Source organism: Solanum tuberosum, unplaced genomic scaffold (genome assembly GCF_000226075.1).
Source record: "Solanum tuberosum cultivar DM 1-3 516 R44 unplaced genomic scaffold, SolTub_3.0 scf00306, whole genome shotgun sequence".
NCBI lineage: Eukaryota > Viridiplantae > Streptophyta > Magnoliopsida > Solanales > Solanaceae > Solanum > Solanum tuberosum.
In genome coordinates, this window is record NW_006239228.1 from 707,869 (window position 1) to 727,896 (window position 20,028).

Below are 20,028 nucleotides of genomic sequence, written 5' to 3' on the forward strand. Positions count from 1 at the left end.
GACTTTTTCTAAATCACCATACGACTAAATTCAGCAATTCTTTGCTCTAAACGAGCAACGGTATTTGGGGTTGTTTCTGATTCTTTTGAAGTGGCGGGATCACTTGTGATGGGTAAAGTAAGAATTGTATCAGATGAAGTGGTTGCATTAGTCAAATTTTGCTCCATTTTAGAACGAATCTTTTTTGTTGCCTAGGTGATAAGTAGTGAGTCTGCAACTGATTTCTTGACTTTGGACAGTGTGAAGTATGAATGCTTCGCCAGTTCCCCTTTTAGCACAAGTCAACCTTTTTTATTTTGAAAAATATATTTTTAAATAACAAAAACGAAAAAGAAGAAAAAAAGAAAAATAAACACAAGTTAGTATGTGATAAAGATATAATGTTGCAAAATAAACACGTTGTAACACATAGAATAAACATATTATTGTGTTTTATATGCAAGGGGACCTCTTTGAGCCAGAGGTAGGCCTAACGAATATTTGAAGGACAACCATGTCTTTTATGTATCATTCCAAACTCTCCATAACTTAAGCTTTTACAATAAAATGGAAAATAAAATGTATACATTGAAATTTCCAATTACATGTTGAAAATGAAATAAGTACAAAGTTAATTTTTTTTCACTAATCCTCTTTATCGCCTCGGCATGTTAACCACCAATCAAAAAATCATATAGTTACCTGCAAGAAAATGTTAGTTTTTTTTCTTTAATAAATATCTATCTATATAGAGTAATAGGTCCACATAATCGGCATATTTATCCTTCAAATGATGCACATAAAGTATGATAATTGTCACTTAGGGTCGTATGATGAGTCCACTATTTGGACTCATTTAGGGCTTTATTTTAATACATTTAGTATCCTCGAATGCATATTTTGTCTAAATAACTGATGTAAATCCTTGAATTTCAGGTATTTGGACTTAGAGACAAAGCATGGACGCTATTGAGCAAAAAGGAACGAGTCACCTAAAAGAACGAAGAAAAGAAGGCTTGAGGATCGCCTAAACCATTGGGTGAGTTGTCGAATGGCCTTGGTCTCACCTAATGTTCCAGTGTGCCAGGCCTTGAAGGAGAAATTCAAGTCGGCGATAAAAAGGAGCAGTCGAGGAGTCGCCGAATGGTTCTGAGATGCAGTGTCATATTTCCCAAAGTTATAGAGCTTGAAGTGCTGAAGGCCAAAGCGAAAAAGGCGATAGGAATGATCAAAGGGCAGATCGCCGAGTGGATCGGCGATCCCAACTTATTTTGCCGAATGGTCCTTCGCAATACATTGTTTAACAACTAGAAATACATGTTTGAATTTTTAGTTTAGTATGCAATTTTCAATCTATTAATTTTAGTATCAATTTTTGAGTAAGAAGCTTAGAACTGAATAGAAAGACAATTTTTCCTTAGCTTTGAAGATTTGAAGATTTCCATTTCTAAGAAATTGGAAGTGGGTGTTGAAGATTCTTCACCTTAGACCTTTGTAAAGAATATATCAATTCTACCTAGTTGATGGAAACACAACTTGGTAACGATTTTTACCTTTATACTATGTCTAGCTAAAACCCCAATTTTTGGGGTGTGATTATGTGATTATGGGTTGATTTAACTGTTGGGTATTGTTAATCGATAGTTTATTTGCTGTTTAAAAGTGATTTCGTTCAGTAATTGTGGTTGAATTTAATGGGTTGTAATTGCCAATACAATCTTAACTTCGTGTTTTTCGCTTGAACGAGAGAGAGGTTTGAAAACCAAAATTACTGAATCGATGGTTTGTAGGTATCGGGTTGTCATGGGTTCAGCTTGAGAGAGTGAACCCTAAACCCTTTTCCACATATTCAACTCGAGAGAGTAAATGGACTAAAGCGAAGGCTGTGCTTCATTGCTGCTTATTGGTGTTCAAGAGAAACCAATTTGATTCGAGGTAAATTGTTTGAGAGAAAGTTTACCCCCACTAAAGTCTAGCTTATTCACTGATTTGTAGTTGTTTACTATTAAATGCAATTACCTGATTGTTTAACTTAGCCCATAATCCAATCACATTCTAAGAATTCCGTCTCTATAATCGTATCTTTGTGTTATTTACTGTTTTAGTCTATAATCGAATACAAAATCCCCTTATGATATTTGACACTTGTGTCAACTATGATTTAAACCATGTTTTTCCTTGTAAATGTTTTTAGTAATGATTGATTAGAGCATATTCTTACTTGCCTATTGATTCTCGATTACGAACAACTCCCTTGGAACTCGACCCCAACTCACTAGTTGAGTTATATTACTAATGAATAATCATTGATGCTTAGTATTGGATGAAGCATCTTTGATAGTGTTCTATAAAAATGGTGCCGCTATCAGGGAGTGGTGTTACTTGAGAATTTTTAGTTACGTTGAATTTTTGTTCTTGTTAGTCATAGTTCTACTTACTTGACTTTTAGTTTTGTTTTGTGTGTTTGTGTGTTAAAACATGAAGTATGAGTGTGAACGACAACAGTGACAGCCAAGTAAGCCATCAAGATGACATCGGAAAGCTCAACGATGTCAACTAGCCTTATGCTAATGACCCCCATCTCATGGGCGGTATTTGTGTCATTTGCTTGCCTTCAGCTGAAGGGAATGTCGTGTTTCACATCACGAGTACTATGTTGCAACTCTTGCAACTAAAGGGGCTTTCTAGTGGTTTGGCTCATGAGGACCCTCACGAGCACATTAGAAACTTCATGGATATGTGCGGACCATTCTCCTTCAAGAATATCTCCCAAGAATCGGTCCGGTTAAGGTTGTTCCCGTTCGCTTTGATGGGAGAAGCATGCAAGTGGCTGGCTGAATTGCCACGTGAATCAATCATTTCATGGGAGGAGTTGGTTACCACATTTAATGTGCGATTTTTCCCTCCTTCGAAGATGATGACTCTTCGGGATAGCATTCAGAGCTTCAAGAGTCTAGAAGGCAAGCCAATTCATGAAACTTGGTTGTGATTTAAAAAGTTGGTGCTTCAATGCCTAACCCATGGCTTGTCTAATAACGTGTTGCTGCAGTATTTTTACCGGAGTCGCAACTCGATAAATAAGGGTGTTGTTGACCAACTTTCTTCAGGAGGTTTGATGCAACAACCTTATGTGATAGCGGCTCAGCTCTTGGATGCCATGACTACCATAAACAGGGCGTGGTACACCCCTGAAAACTAGGTCTCCCTTCTCACGTTCAAGTTGACGAAGGAACATATGAAGAAGGACCAAGAGAGGGACCAGAACATAGCCAAGATCATGACATAACTTGACATTTTATCTAAAAATGGCATGGGAGTTGGTGCTCGAAGTGTCAATGTCGTGGGTGTCGGGTGTGCTAATCTGGATGAGTCCAAGTTTGAGGCCTTGTATAATGAAGAGGTGAATTTCCTAGCCAACCAAGATGGTGGTTATTCTTCATAATACCCGAGTCAGGGTGGTAACTAAGGTTGGAGTAGGGAAGAAGGTTGGAAAGATTGAGATCGTGAATGGAGGGACCATAATCCAAATTGGAAGGATAGGGAGAAGGATAGGTATGTGCTTCCCCACGAGCGCCAACTGCCGAAGGATTCGGAAGGTAGTAGGTCTGAGGATATGCTTTCTCGTATCCTTAACAAAGATTAGGGGTCAGACAAGATCTTGAAAGAGATGAAAGAAAACGTGTCGACCCATAGCCAGACCGTTACCTCACATTAAGTGTCGATCAAGCAGTTGGAGACCCAAATGGGTCATATCTCGTCTCACCTAAATCTGAGACAGCAATAGGGGTTGCCTAGTGACACTATGGTCAACCCCAAGAATGAAGTTTGAAGGTGGATTTGCGTCGTGCCATGACGTTAACTAAGGCGCTGCTTGAGAGGCAACCCAAGACCCTTTATTGCTTTAATTTTGTTTTGGTAAATAATAGTGTATTGATTGTGGAGGACAAAGTGCGGAAAGTGATTGAAAAGTACAGGTTGGCGAGCAAATGGTCCAGTCGGTGCATCGTCGAAGAACTCGGTGACCCCGACACAGACCGATGTTGGATTTAAGATAATTTCAAAGTAGAGTCTGTAATACTCGGCAAGCCCAGGAAATTATTAAGAGTCGCCGACCAGGTCGGCAATCGGGATCTATACCGCCGTTTGGACCCCCAAATCAACTAAGAGCCCTGTAAAACTCAGTGAGGTAAGTGACCATTAGGTGTGTCAACGAGTGGGTCGGCGAGCATGACTAATGTCGTCGAATGAGCAAGAACTGGACGGTTTTTATAAGGCCAAAGGTTTAAATTTTCAAAATCTTTACTTTCCCTCACTTTAAATCTTCACAACCTCACACCTGCACCTTAGTTTATATATTTTCGCATTTCGAGAAGTATTTTAGTTGTTGATTAGTGCTCGGAGTTGGATTACATTGCCACCTAGCATTTCAATCTTATTTTTTATATATCGGCATTAAAGGTTAGTTTTCCAAACTCCGTATTTACTTTTGGCATTTGTACTCTTATGCAATCGATATTATCTTGTTGAAGTGTGCTGGCCTCTTTGAGCTTAATTGTTGTTTGATTGCCTGTTTTTAATTTGATACCCGTGCCCGTATTGTTTTGATTGTGAAATCCCTTATTCTTGTGCTTTGAAATGAATTAAAATTTATGGGGTTGTACTTGCATGTTTAGTTTAGTTGGGTGAAGTCTGAGTAGCCCGTATTTGTGCCAAGCGACGCAATTTTCCCAATGATAGAACGGATGACATCTTTTTTAAGAGCAAAAGTCGTCAATTGGCTAAATTTGGCAAAATCGGGAGAAGTCAAAGTATTTCGGGGTAATGGGTGCTATGGGTCTAGTCTTAATTTGAGTTGTGCATGCTTTGATTTTATTTTCGGAGGTTGCGGGGATGAATTCGAGAAGTTGGGTTGAAAGAGGCACGTTGGGTCGTTTGGTGAGCTGGGTCGAGCTCGCCGAACCACTTGGCGGTTCACCAAAAATCTCGATCTCGCCTTTAATTTCATGCTTTAATTATTGTTGAACTCTGTAACTTTTGGTGAGAAGTCTGAGGTCACTGAAGGCACTCGATGACTTGTCGTAAGTCTTCTTGATCACCATTTGTCTGCACCCCTGAACCCTTTTTGCACTGTAACTTCCAGCGGTCTAACCCTTGCTCGCCAAAAGCTATCGGCGATTCACCAAAAGGCATTTCCCACGGCCGACTTGCCAAAAGTTAAGAGCCATTCCTTTCAGCGAGCTAGATTTGTCTCACCAAAGTGATTCGGCGACACGCTGACTGGATCGACGAGTGTGTCTGCAACTGGTTTTCTGTGCTTTTGATTAAATTTTTTATAACTTTTTCTCGATGCTTTACAGACATGGCTAGACCAAAAGTTGCTGGGAGAATCATGCCACCTCGAAAGATAAGAGCATGAAATTTCAAAATAAATGAAGAGAGGTCAAATCTCCCTAAGAAGGGAAGACAAGAACCTCCACTTGGAGATAAAGGCAAGGACAATAAGCCTATTTCTGACAGAAAGACTGCTCTCGAGGCCCATATATTCCTTCAGGGGTTCCGAGATTCTATGCAACTGTGTAAACCTTTTTGGCTGCTACACCTTTGGTAGGGCCTTGTGGGTCTAGCACTATTGTCCCTTCTTAGGTGACTCCGGACACTGATGCCCAAGTTCAGATTGATGCTCCAGGCATTGATGCCTAGACAGATGGAGCGACTGTTTAGACATGATCCCTTTTTACCTCCCTCTCTGTCTTATCTTTATTTGACTTTTGGATATTTTATTGTTTGCATTTGAGGACAAATTACTTTTGTTTTGTGGTGAGGGTGAGGCCCACCTTTTGTGATGATTGTTTTGTGTATATATATGGGTTTTTGAGCTATAAATTGTGTTTAGCACTGTTTTTGTGGATGATTGAGCTTGTGGCTCCTTACTTTAATTGCAAATGACTTTTGAGGACCCTTCCAAAAAATTTGTGCCACCTTTTGTTTGTGTTTGAATGTGGATGTTCTCTTGCAATTTGAGTATCGGTCTTGATCAATACCGATGACTTGAATAGTTCTCATAATAGAACAAAAATGAATGTGCGGCAACGGTGAGGCCAAATGAAATTGCATAGGCAATATGTGAAATTTTTGCATCTCGTTGTGACTAGTCAATTACCAAATTGAGTCTCTTATGATGAACATTGCACAGTAGCTAGAGTGTGGAGTCTTGTTTGACGTTGGTGTAAATGTCTTGTGTGTGATGAGCTTACCGTGAACCATGTATGATGACACCTAGAATTTGCCCCGTTAGTTCGGTTGATTAAGTGATGCAATCTCTTGAGATGATCTTAGGCATCTTTGAAGAGTGTGAAATAATTTGACATTATACCTCTTTTGTGGCCAACCTTGTGAGTGTGCGATCCTTGCTTGAACACCCACTGATCCTTATCCTTTTCTTGGAAAGAACTTGATGAAATTTTGACCTTTCTTTATCCATTACCCATAATCCTCATGATTTGTGGTTTGTGTAAATAGCCAACTTAGGCAAAAAGCCTAAGTTGGGGGTGTGGTGAAAATAGAAGGTAAATCAAGAAATGCAAAGAAATCCCCTTGAATCATGATTTGAGAAAAATGGAACCCCTCCATACAAAAAAAAAAGAGAAAAAGAAAAGAAAAGAAAAAGAATGAACAAGTTGTGAAATAAAATTGTGAAAGTGCAAAGAAAATGGGGTATCCAACATGTCCATGGAAAGTGAATAATGGAGCGACTTTTGAGCATGAATGAGAATGATGAAGGAAAAGGAAGGAAGTGTTATTCATACCACATATCATGAGGATAGCAGCCACTGAGCCTAAATGACCATACCTTTGCACTCAGCCCCGTTACATACCTTGAAAAGACCTCTTTGATCTTGAGTGAACTGAAACAATTGTTGATTGGAAAATATGGGCAAACCTATGAGTGAAATCATGCATTGTGTTCATCTTTGTGAGTGTGAGCATTGCATTAGATTTCGGAGCTTTAAATTGTAAACCGTTGTGTGTGATTATGGAATCGTTGTTTGTGTGAGGGCATTAAGTACCATTGTTAAGCTTGAACTTGCATTTGAAGCGCGTATTGTGAACTTGAGAATTTTTCATAATGGTGAGTCACAACTTGAATCTTTGAGTGCACAATTGATCCTTGCATGAGTAAGTTGAGTCTTTTTGTGTGCATTTATGTTTGAGTCTTGTGTAGCACTGTTTGAGACATCATTTTGAACTGCTGAACTTGAGTTTTACTTGAGGACAAGCAAAAGTTTAAGTTGGGGGTGTTGATGAGTCCACGATTTGGACTCATTTAAGGGTTTATTTTAATTAGGATTTAGTGTCCTCAAATGCATATTTTGTCTCAATAACTGATGTAAATCCTTGAATTTCAGGTATTTGGACATAGGGACAAAGCATGGACACTATTGAGCAAAAAGGAACGAGATAGCTGAAAAAACGAAGCAAAAAAGTCTTGAGGATCGCCTAAACCATTGGGCGAGTCGCCAAATGGCCTTGGTCTCACCTAATGTTCCAGTATGCCAGTCCCTAAAGGAGAAAATCAAGTCGGCGATAGAAAGGAGCAGTCGGTGAGTCGCCGAACGGTTCCACGATGTAGTGTCATATCGCCCAAAGTTACAGAGCTTGAAGTGCTGAAGGCCAAAGCCAAAAGGCGGTAGGAATGATCAAAGGGCGAATCGCCGAGTGGATCGGCGATCCCAACTTATTGCGCCGAATGGTCCTTCGCAACACATTTTTTGACAACTATAAATACATGTTTGAATTTTTAGTTTAGTATGTAATTTTCAATCTATTAATTTTAGTATCAGTTTTTGAGTAAGAAGCTTAGAACTGAATAGAGAGACAATTTTTCCTTAGCTTTGAATATTTGAAGATTTCCATTTCTAAGAAATCGGAAGTGGGTGATGAAGATTATTCACCTTAGACCTTTGTAAAGACTATATCAATCCTACCCAGTTGATGGAAATACAACTTGGTAACGATTTTTATCTTTTTACTATGTCTAGCTAAAACCCCAACTTTTGGGGTGTGATTATGTGATTATGGGTTGATTTAACTGCTGGATAGTGTTAATCAATAGTTTATTTGCTGTTTAAAAGTGATTTCGTTCTGTAATTGTGGTTGAATTTAATGGGTTGTAGTTGCAAATACAATCTTAATTTCGTATTTTTGAATTGCTGAGAAAGAGGTTTTAAAACCAAAATTACTGAATCGATGGTTTGTGGGTATCGGGTTGTCGCGGGTTCATCTCGAGAGAGTGAATGGACTACAGCGAAGGTTGTGCTTCATTATTGCTTATTGGTGTTCGAGAGAAACCAATTTGATTCGGGGTAAATTGTTCGAGAAAAAGTTTACCTCAACTAAAGTCTAGCTTATTCACTGATTTGCAACTGTTTACTATTAATTACAATTACTCGATTGTTTAACTTATCCCATAATCCAATCACTTCCTAAGAATCCCGTCTCTATATTCGTGTCTTTGTGTTATTTACTATTTTAGTTGATAATTGAATACAAAACCCCCTTTTGATATTTGACACTTGTGTGTCACCTATAATTTAAACCATGTTTTTCATCGTAAATGTTTTTAGCTATGATTGATTAGAGCATATTCTTACTTGCCTATTGATTCTCTATTACGAACCACTCCCTTGGGACTCGACTCCAACTCACTAGTTGGGTTATATTACTACTGAACGATCGCTGATGCTTAGTATTAGATGAAATATCTTTGATAATGTTCTGTCATCGTAGACCTGTTAGGACATTTGGTAAGGTTGACTAGTGAACATAATACACCAAAGATATTAATTTTCCTAGGTTGAAATGCTGCATGTTTCTTACAACGTTTTGATTTAGCTCTAACTTGAGTGGATTAAGAGTGGGTTGACTAGACACAACGTTCCCGAGTAGACAACTCGAGTGAGAAGGCTACGCGGTCGCACAGAAATAAATTCGAATATGACAAATGCCAACTCTCCTAATTTTGGGATTTTGAAAGAAATTTGCGGGTGCGCAAAACACACCTCACGTGTATGTGTGATAGTGTGAATTTTCCAGAATTTGGAGAAAATATGAACGAAATGACAATTTATATAAAACAATAACAAATAAATAATGAATACAAGAAATGTCAAATAAACAGTTTATATCACGTAAACAATTCATATCACATAAACACGATAAATAGAATATCAAGCAAATAAGATAAAACAAATAAATATATAAAACCTTAAAAACTAACATAAGTCTAGTATGGTTAGAACCTAAGTCCCCAGTGAAGTCGCCAAGTTGTTTTACCCCATTTTAATCGAAATCAAATTAGTGTACAATATATTGGTGATTTCTAAATTAATTAACTTAAGAAATCGCCACCTAACTATTAAAGGATGAGTTAGGACACATAATTTTTTAATTGACTTCATTTTAAAGTCTTCTAACCAATTAGAGATTCTAAGATAAGGGTTCAATTAATCCTAAAGGGAAGGAGTAAGGCATCCTTTAAGATCCGTATTAAAACGATGAACCGATCAAAATTAAAGTAAATAATTGAAGTTTTAAAGGTTGTGAAAGATATGAATATTTCATAAGCAAAACAAGCTAATATATATAATATAATATAATACAGTATGAAGAATAATATAGATAACCATAGAAAATTAGCCTTAAGTTTATTTAAAGAAAAAATAGTAGTTATATTTTTAAAGAAAGGAAATATTTAAAAAGATAGTGTAAAGTGTCTACTCAATAACGTCTTTGCATTAAAAGGGATACCACTTTAAAAAATCATTTATTTTCAATTTGGAAGATGTTTTCCACAAGTTTAAATCACTTAATTTTTTTTATTCGAAAGAAGTTTTGTGAAATAAGCATGACGACTTCGTTAAGACTCAAAACAAAACAATTTATTTTAAGTGAAATCAACTTATTTTATATTATTTAAAGGATCTCATATCAACTATGTGTTTCTAAGTATCTAAGGCCAAGAATAAAAAAAATCCCCAAACTTGAAATATACCCCAAAACACATACATAAACAAATAGTCACAAAGAGTTAAATAGGAGAAAATGACAAAAGGAAAAATACTAATAATGAAGTAAGACGTCATAGGCGTTCCCCAAGCAATTCTTGCTTGTTTTTCTCGTTGTCGGACACGTTTAAAGAAGATTTAATTGGAGGATATTATGCGGGTATGGAGAGTCTTGCATCAAGACTCCATGTATTGCTCCAAAGTGTTCATGCAAATAAAAAAGAATAAAAAGATTAGTAAGACAATTTAACTTCTCATGATAGTAAATAAATATAGTAATGAATAAAACTATATAACAAATATGTTATCCCAAACACGGAATATACAAACACCAAATGAAATACTCACCGACTTACCAACAAAATTCGAAATAGCTAAATTATAAAACATATCTCTTACTCACCAAAACTAATACCCAATATTATTCAATTTAAATTATAAAAACAGATTACTTTCCTAAATAAAAATGAAATCAAATCAAGACATTTTGAGATTTACACAGGTCAATTATTTCAAGCTTACAAGAAAACTTATACACATATATATGCTAACCGAATAGAAGAAGAAGTTTTAATACACATTTGTGATGAGTTTAATTAGAGACCCATTTAAACATCATATGACTTAAACATGGAGGTTCTAAAAATAGACATTAAAAAATACAAATAAACTTTCAACGGAAAAAAGACTCCCTGCTATCTAATATACCAAAACTAATCTCAAATTTTGAGTGAGCCAATATACTAATTTCAAATTTTGAGTGAAAAAATATAAAGTAAAGTAACAAATATATTTAGTGTGTGTTTAAGAAATACTATCTTCAAGATCAACATTTCAGTCATTCCAAAGCGGTAACTCAGCATATACGATATGCAGTAAGAATAAGAAAAATTACAGACGAGTCTTAAGAGAAATTAAACATATCTTAACAAACACATTAGTCGAGTTTCAACATATTTCAACTCAACAGAGATCTAAACTTGTTCACATATATTTTTATATATCATAGCAATACCAAAACTATATTATCACTTTCAGCCCAATGAAATGAACATAATATATGATTTAATAGTTAAACACAATGTAAGAAAACGAAAGAAATGAACATAATTATAATCGGAGAATTACCTTCCACGGAGCAGTGAAGATGGAGCGTTTGAGGTTTAGATCCACAACTCTTTTACCGATAATAAAACGAGATTATAACTTGTATAAGTTAAGATCTAAGAGCAAGAGAAAAATGAATTTTTTAGACTCCAAAATTTGGTCCTTGCTCAAGAAACGGGGCTGTATTTATATATGAAAACAACTTTGATTTGAGCGGGATTTTAAGTCGTTTTGAAATTTGAAAAGGTTGCTTCAAGTTCATCCAAAAATGTGGCAGAGAACCATTGAAAAATATAGTGTTTCTTCACGTGACTTCGCTGGAAAATGGTAAAGTTTTGACTATACTTTTGATATAGACAATTTTGAAGCATGAAAAGGGGAAAAAAAGAAGATAGAGACACGTCTAATGTTTTCCAAGTTTGCACGAAAATGGTGACAAAAGCTCCTACCAATGGTGAAAAAGTTCAAAAGATTTACTGGAAAGGGAAAAAGAGAGGAGCGACGCATATCATAAATTTAGCTTCTAAGTACGTATAAGTTATTTGGGAAAAGGGCTTTGGGCTGCTGTGATATAGTATAATGGGCCATTACAATGGGTTCTATTTTGAGCAGATTTAACATTAAAAATGGGGCTGAAAATGATCTATTTTGGGGCTCAAATTGAACAAATTGCTAAGGCATTTTCCTTCTCAAATTAATTTTTTGGGCTTCCTTATCTTAATAATTTACAAAAATATACATATATTAACACACTAAAAAAATACGACGATAAAATATTTGTAAAAGAAATAATAACTAACGATAATCGTTGTAATTAGAACAAATAACGATACTAATACTAACTAAAATGATAATGAGAGATGAGATAAAAGTGATATCTAATGCGACTAAAATAACGATATCGATGATAATATTAATATTTTCATATATATGAAAAGTAGTACTACAATATAGTAAAAATATAACAAAAGTAGATTATTAATGACTAGGAAGCGTAAAGAAATAAATTAGAGAAGAGGTGAGACAAAATTAAGTGTCAACACTCACAACCACCGAACAACCCTTCTTCTCCACGCCTGAAACAACCAAATCTCCACCTCCCTTAGCCACCAGAAACCAACCAAAACGACCCCAAAAGCGAACAACAAGACCAGCAGCTCAACAACAAACCAGAAACTCCGGTGAAATCTCGGCAGCTCTATAAAAACACGGACCCAGGAAACTCGCGAAAGGCAACCATCACAAGCTACTGTTCACTTTCGTTTTGGTAACTCTAGCTCTGCCTATTTTATTTTTTTGTGATCTTTTATCTGCTGCTTGTGAATGTTGAGTTGATTTTATTATTTTGTTTGGTTTATGACCACTGTTATTTTCATTTTTGTGTATTCTAATCATTATTATTGCTTTTTCGGTAAAGTTTTTCTTCTCCTACCAGTTTATTTGATCTCTTGCTTTAAATAGTTACAGTTTGGGTGTGGATTTACCATTTTTTATACTAGTTTGGTTGAAAATCTGAACAACGTAAAGTTTCTTTTGCTTTTGATGAAGTGACTTTTATTGCTTTCGAGTCGTAGCTTCGATCCCAATATTCTTTCCCTCTGATTTCGTCTCCCCTGTTATTACAATTATTATTTTTTGCTTTGTTGCTTGGCTTTGCCTTTGTTCTACATTTTGGAATAGTCTACTGACTCTTTCTTACTTTATTTTCTACCTTAGTCAATGACTTTCAATTTGGTTTTACTTATTTTATAAGTTGTTGCTCTATTTTGTTCAATGTCTTATTTACTTTTTTGATTTCATGCATTACTCCAAGAAGTTTCCAGTATGTTGTTGTTGGTTGGTTGTTATTATTTTTATCATTTTTTTATTATTCAATATAGCTGATAGATAAATGTTGTTTGTTGCTGCCAAGTCAATGTTATTTCAATGTTCATCTTTTAATTTATTATTAGTGTCGAACTTCAAGTATGGTGAGTTATCTTATGTTGCTGTTGAATTTTTATTTAGAATTGTTATCTTGTGTAAGAGATTTTGGTTCGGTAATGAGTTTTCATGTGGCTTGTTCACTGTAATTAGCTTTTAATTGGCACATATTTGCAAGGTCATTATTAGGATTTTTTTTTTGTCATTTGTTACCTTTAATTGTTTTTGTTAACTTGATATTTAGCATTGTTTGTTAAAATTGTCTGATGAAATTTTCATTGATTTGCAAGGCCTTTAATGTTAATAAGACGGGTTTTTATTATTGAGTTATTATTTAATTCATTTATTTTTATTCATATTTATTACTAACACTTTTACTAAGTGTCTTTACAGGTATCTGGAGTTGCTTCCCATTGAAGCTATTCGTAAGGAGTTTGAATTATATTTTCCAAATTATTATTTTGTATATATCGATGTTAAGCAAACTTTAGGCCGAGTTTTATTTTATTACTTGTGTATATTGCATGTTTGTTATACTTGTATATTATTTTTATCTCATCCTCAATTTGAAAAAAAAAATTCAGTCGGGACCCACAGTTGTGGATTTCAAAGGATGCTTAACACCTTTCCTTCGAAATAACTTGAACCCCTTATCTAGAATTTAATGGTTTCATAAATATTTTTTAATTGGTTTCCTAGTTTTTCCTAAAATTAGGTGGCGATTCCTTTAAAATCCCCTTTTTCTTAAAATTCTTTTAAAATTGATTTAATTGTTTATTTTTTTCAAGTCACTGTAACGTTTCTTCTTATTTGAATAAAGTAGGAATATAAACAGAATGACGACTCTACTGGGGATATAGAGGTTCTAACCATTATGAGTTAATTTTTTCAAATTGAGGAGACTTTTCTTTTATTATGTTATATCTTGTATCTTGTATATTTTGTTGATTGTTTGTATATTGTATTTGTTGTTTATTTATTATTCATTTAATTGTATGTATATTGTCATTGCATTCATGGCATTTTCCAACATGTATGTATAGTATATTAAAGAACGTATTTGCGAAATCGCAACCGGACTTTTTTTATACTTAGCCCTTTTTCGGAATAATCGACAATTTATTGGTTCATCATGTGTCCAATGGCTGTCGTTAGTTCCAACCTAAGTTGTCCGCTTGAGTTCCCGGTCTTTCAAAAGCCACTCTTAGTCAACTAGTGTAGAGCGAAACCAAATTTCGAATTTAGCACATTTTGAACTAAGTCGGCCCAACACCCAAAGCGTGTTGGGCCATTAGAAGCCTACCTTGTGTCAATTTGGCCCATTGGTCAATAAAGGACAATCATATTTATGTGTTTAAATTTGAATGATGTATACAACATTTGGCAAATCATTGTCACTCAGGGTTGGGAGTTTATTTTAATAGCTTACTCTAGTCGAAGAAGGATCTTTACAGGTTACCATTTCATCCAAAAGGTGTTGGCATTCAGAGATGACAAGAAGCTCAAGAGAAAGTATCTTCCACAAAGGCCTAGTTTGTGATGGTACCCATGCGTGGGATTGATTATTTGTATCCTTTTTTCCCCTTATTTGGTAATCCTATTTGAATTATTCATAAAATGTGTACTAAGTGTTTTGTTGGACAATGGATTGTTGTCAAATGGCGTAATACATCCTTCAATTCGATAGGCCTACCCTTGTCACAAAAGGGTCACATATTTGTATAGGACGCAAAATAATTGTTTATATGTTATGTGATATAGTTGAGTTTGTCTTCAATCAAAATAGTGCTTGTGTGTTAATTAATTCTTTGTGTGATATTTTGCATTATTCATTATGAGCACGAACTAACATTTTTACCTTTTGAGTTTTTCTTCTCTTTAAGCTAGAGGTTGATTTATGTTAGAATTTGGAGGTCATTGTTCGTCCGAAGTTGCAAGGGATAGGAAGGCTCGTGAAATTTGAGTTTTTAGATTTCACCAGACATTAATATCAAACCAAAAATATAAATCAGGGGAGTCTCTGACTATGAAGTACACTCATTTATTTTTTGTTATTTTGCATGTTGGCCATGCTTTCACATATTTCTCATATTGTTGCAGGAAAACCTTCCCCGACAACAGTCGGGGATGGTGATAACAATTTATGAATAATTGGGAAAACAAACAGTTCCATGAGACATTCAAAAAAGAATACAACAACAAGTAGTTACTGTATAAATTGGAAGGCCATATTCAACAAACAGTACAAAGGTCAACAGTTAGGAGTATACAAGAAATCACCCCGAGTTGTCTAAATTTTGAAATTGTTTTATGCCATATATGAACGAACTATGCGAACTTGATTCTCATCTTGGTGAGATACGTACGCTGCAACCCTTCTTGGGTTCGGTATTTATTCTTTCAAATTTCAAAAAAAAAAAGTAAAATAGTTTGTGCAAATTTTCAAAGACATATTTGCGCGAACTACGCGTACTTGATTCTCTTCTTGGTGAGATACGTAGACAACCCTTCTTGGGTTGGGTATTCATTCTTTCAAGTTCCAAAAAAAATTGTGCATATATTCAAAGATATATCTGCATGAACTACACACACCTGATTCTCATCTCGATGAGATACGTAGGTAGTCCTTCTTGGGTTCGATATTCATTCTTAAAAAAACAATGTGTATATATCGTAAGAGTCATGTCTTAAACTTAGTTGGGACCAATGCAGTTAGGAACATGTAAAAATATTCGATATGATGGAGAGGACTGACTTTGTGGTAAACTATAAAGTCTTTTGGTACCTCTCATTTATATTTTTGTGATGCTTGAAAATTCCATTGCATGCATTCAAGATAAGAATAAAACCAACCTCGTGATTTCATGTGCATTGTGTGGTGAGCTTTTAGATCAAAATTCAATTGCATCACACTGTTGATCTAGAACTTGGCTTGAATGTTATCGAACAAAATCCTGAGTAATGCTTGATTTGGGAAAGGATTGTAGGTCTTCTTTGACCCAATTGTGCCTTTCAAAACCTACCAAATGACATTGATCTCTAGTTTTTCCCACTTTGAGCCTGAAACCTTTCTTTGGACAACCACATCTTAGCCGCTACCCCTTTTGAGTGCTTACATGCACTATCCCTCTCTTGGCCGAACATTCTTGAGTGCACTAAGAGTATGCAAATTATAACAGAAGATCCATGTTTGAAGTTGTCAAAGGCAAAATATATTAAGTCTCCCAATGTCAAGGAAACAAAAATGACTTCTAGTGAAAGAATAAAAAAAGAAGAAGATAAAAACACCCCTACAAAGCCAATGAAAGACGAGAAGGAAAATACTCCAATAAAAGAGGAGAAAAATTCAAAAGAAAGGGGTGAAATAAAAGAAAAGCTCCAAGAAATAAGGACTCAGAAGAAGTCGAAACAAAGGGAAAAAAAGGGAAAAGCTCTAAAAAATTAGAATTCAAAAGACGTCGAAAAAGGGGAGACAATGAAGAGGATCAGACGTCGAAGTTGTATCAAGCGTCAAAAGCACAAATTCATTGTGACGCTCAAGAAGGAATTAAGTCACTCTTATCCCAAATATATATCCTACCCATCCCTAAGCCTACATTACATGCCAATGACAAGCCCTACATGATCTCATTCCAAATGTTCTCACATTAGTGGAGATTTACACAGGAGTCAAGCATATGGTATCACAATTGCATGCATTGGACATACTTGTGAGTGTGAGTGCACTTCAAAAAATGTCCTAAAATAATATGCTTAAAATATGTGTGAAATAAGACTTTTATTGATGAGAAGGCAATTGAAACATGAGGATTGATACACTTCAAAACCTTTGTTTGAAGCAAGATGAACAAATCTTGTTGATCCTTAAGTATGTTTGAGGTACCACTTGAAGCTGTAGGAATTACCTTGAATTTAATCTTAGATAGAAAAGAAAAAAGAAATAAGAAGGAGAGATTTACCTGCAATCCTAATTGTTGGTACTAATTGTAGTCAAGATCATTTTTTGGTCAAATCGTCGGTCAACCGCAAGTTAGCGGGCATTCCGAGGGCCTAACACCTTCTCGAAATGTACATTGAACTTCGAACCCTTTTATTTTCAATTGATTTTATCTGTTTAAATCTTTTGAAAACCTTAAGTTTTTTCTTGATTTTTACTAAAAAATTAAGTGGCGACTCTGTTCTTTTGAAATTCGATTTCTCTTAAATCATAAGTTTGATCGATTTTTCAAAAACTTAGTCATTTTTATTTTATTTATATTTTCGAGTAAAACACTATGTTGTGACTGCTTATATATATTGTGTTTACTGGAATAGCCGCGTGATCCTACCAGTACCCTGTGGTTGTGTACTAATACTGCACTTGCTCGTTCTTTGTTGAGTACAAGATATCTTTAGGCGGCTATTGATAGACCTCAATTAGGAGATCAGTGATCGAGATCGGATTTCAAGGGTGAGCCAGTTCTTTCAGGCTGCCATGGAGTCCTTCATTTTGCTTAGTCCATTCTTTTCGGACTTAGACATATTTTAGTAGTTTGCTTATGTTTGGTTGGGGTTGTACTCCTTTTCCTTAGACTTGTTGAACTTTAGATGTTTTGGTACAATGACTTTCAGGTTCTAGGGGTTGTTTTCCGCAATAGCTCATTAGTTGTTTGTTAAGATTTTCAGAGTTTATGGGAACTCTGTATTAGCTATTTAGTTATTTAAACCTGTTTCCGTAGTTTTAAATGTTTAGTTTTTGGTTAAGTTGCTTAGTTGGGTTATAGTTATGGTTCTCCTACCAGAGAGTTAGTGTGGTGTCACTCACGACGGTCTAGGTCGTGACAAAGAGCTAGAGAGAACTAAGTACTTTCAGATCACCACAAAGTTTTTAATACACTCCATGATAATATTATAAATGAGGATACATAAATAATGTTAAAATATGTCAATCAAGAAGAAAGTTGAGTTATCAGCCTTAAACTTAGGTTTGGTAAAGAGTCTAATACTTTAACCATAGCAGTTGTCTACTAGTTTGTTTATGATTATTAAAATTTATATGAGAACATTTTCATTCATATTATCTGCTTGCTTGCATCACTCCAAAAAAACATAACACCAACCACATTTATAAATTAAACTGTATTGGTTTATATTAACAACATACCCAGTGAAATCCCACTAAATAGGTCTGGCGAGGGTAGAATGTAAGCAGACCTTACCACTACCTCGTGGAGATAGAGAGGCTATTTCTGAAACTAATACATTATTTTCTACTTTAAAGACTTACGAGAATAGATCTATGAATGCAGGTAATTAAAACAAATGGTAACCATGATCTGAGCTATCAACGTCTGAGTTGGTACTACCTTCATGACTTTCTTTCTTCATCACTTTCATTTCTTGAACTGTACTTGTATTACTCTTAGGACTTCTATCTTTCATCTTCTTATGATCCTCTCTTTGTTTTCTCCATTCACTCTTCCTTTTCCATTGTCTCACTAACAAAATACCCAAACTTAGAAACACAGCCATAGTTCACCCTCCTCCTATGATCACAACTTCAATTAGCACCCAATGATCCCCTTTTCCTTGTGGCAATATTGACCATATTGCAGCTATTTAAGCTGATGCCATAAATAATGTAGAAATCCACATTACTTTATGTGTTGCCACCATCTATGTCTTAATAAGGACTTGGCCCAGACGTAGACTTACGCCGTCTGAACATTTGAAAATAGAGACCATCCTTTTAGTTTTACTTTCACATTTTTATTTTATTTGATTTTTATATTAAAATAATTCTTTTACTTGTTTATTTTAATAAGTTCAAATAAATTAATTATTTTTTAAATCATGATTATTCTTAATATTAAGTAACTATATAATATAATAGTAGTTGAATTAAAATTTTGAAATATAATTAATAAAAACAATTTAATAAAATAAGTTTAGGGAAATAATATAAAATTAATAAAGATCAAGTAAAATGAAACGAATAAAAAGAGTATACCATTGTTTAGCATGAAAATTTAATCGGGCTTTTACCGAAATTATGTTACGATATAGTTAGACAATTATGAGCTATGAGAATAGTTAAGTAGCAATGATCAAAATTGTATATGTATAAAAAAAGGAAAAATTGTACATTATAGCAAACTATTAATTCAAAATAAAGGTTATAACTGTAGTTTCATTTTATTCTAATTTGTAGCAAATACATCGCCATTCTCGCCTCTCTCCTGAATCTCGCCGTCACTCTCAATTCTCTCCCTCGCCAATGTATAAATTGTGTTTGTGTTTGTGTAAAGTGAGAGAGTGTGTATATACAAATACAAATACATATCTCTCTGTCCTATACACTTGTAATTATACTAATACAAATCTTCCCCTGCCCAATTTTCTTTTGTCATTCTCTCTCTCTCTCTCGTTTTATACAAACACAAATTATACAAATACAATGTATAATTTGTGTTTGTATAAAGCGAGAGAGATATTCGATATACAAATACAATTGTCTTAACTCAATTCAATTGTATACAAATTCAAATTTAATGTAGATATACAAACACAATCAATGATACATATACATAGTAGTTACATATATACAATTATCTAACCGCTATGCATATACAATTCATCTCTCTCCACTCTCTGCCTCTCTCCTCTTTCTCCTAATCTCGCTAACACAAAGAACATATATATATATATATATAAACACAAATGCCCAATTTATACAAATCGCCGGGATTTTATACAAATTAGATGTTCCATAACAAACATAATAACAAATTATGTTTGTTATGGAGCGCAAATAACAAAACTATAGCTATAGAGCGCTAATATGATTTTTATGTTTGCTATTCCTAAAATTTACTGAGGAAAAAATATAGCAATGATCCAAGTTAGCATATATATATATATGTTACGTACTATTTTTTCCACTGTTTATGTTGATACGTTAAAAAACAAAAAAATA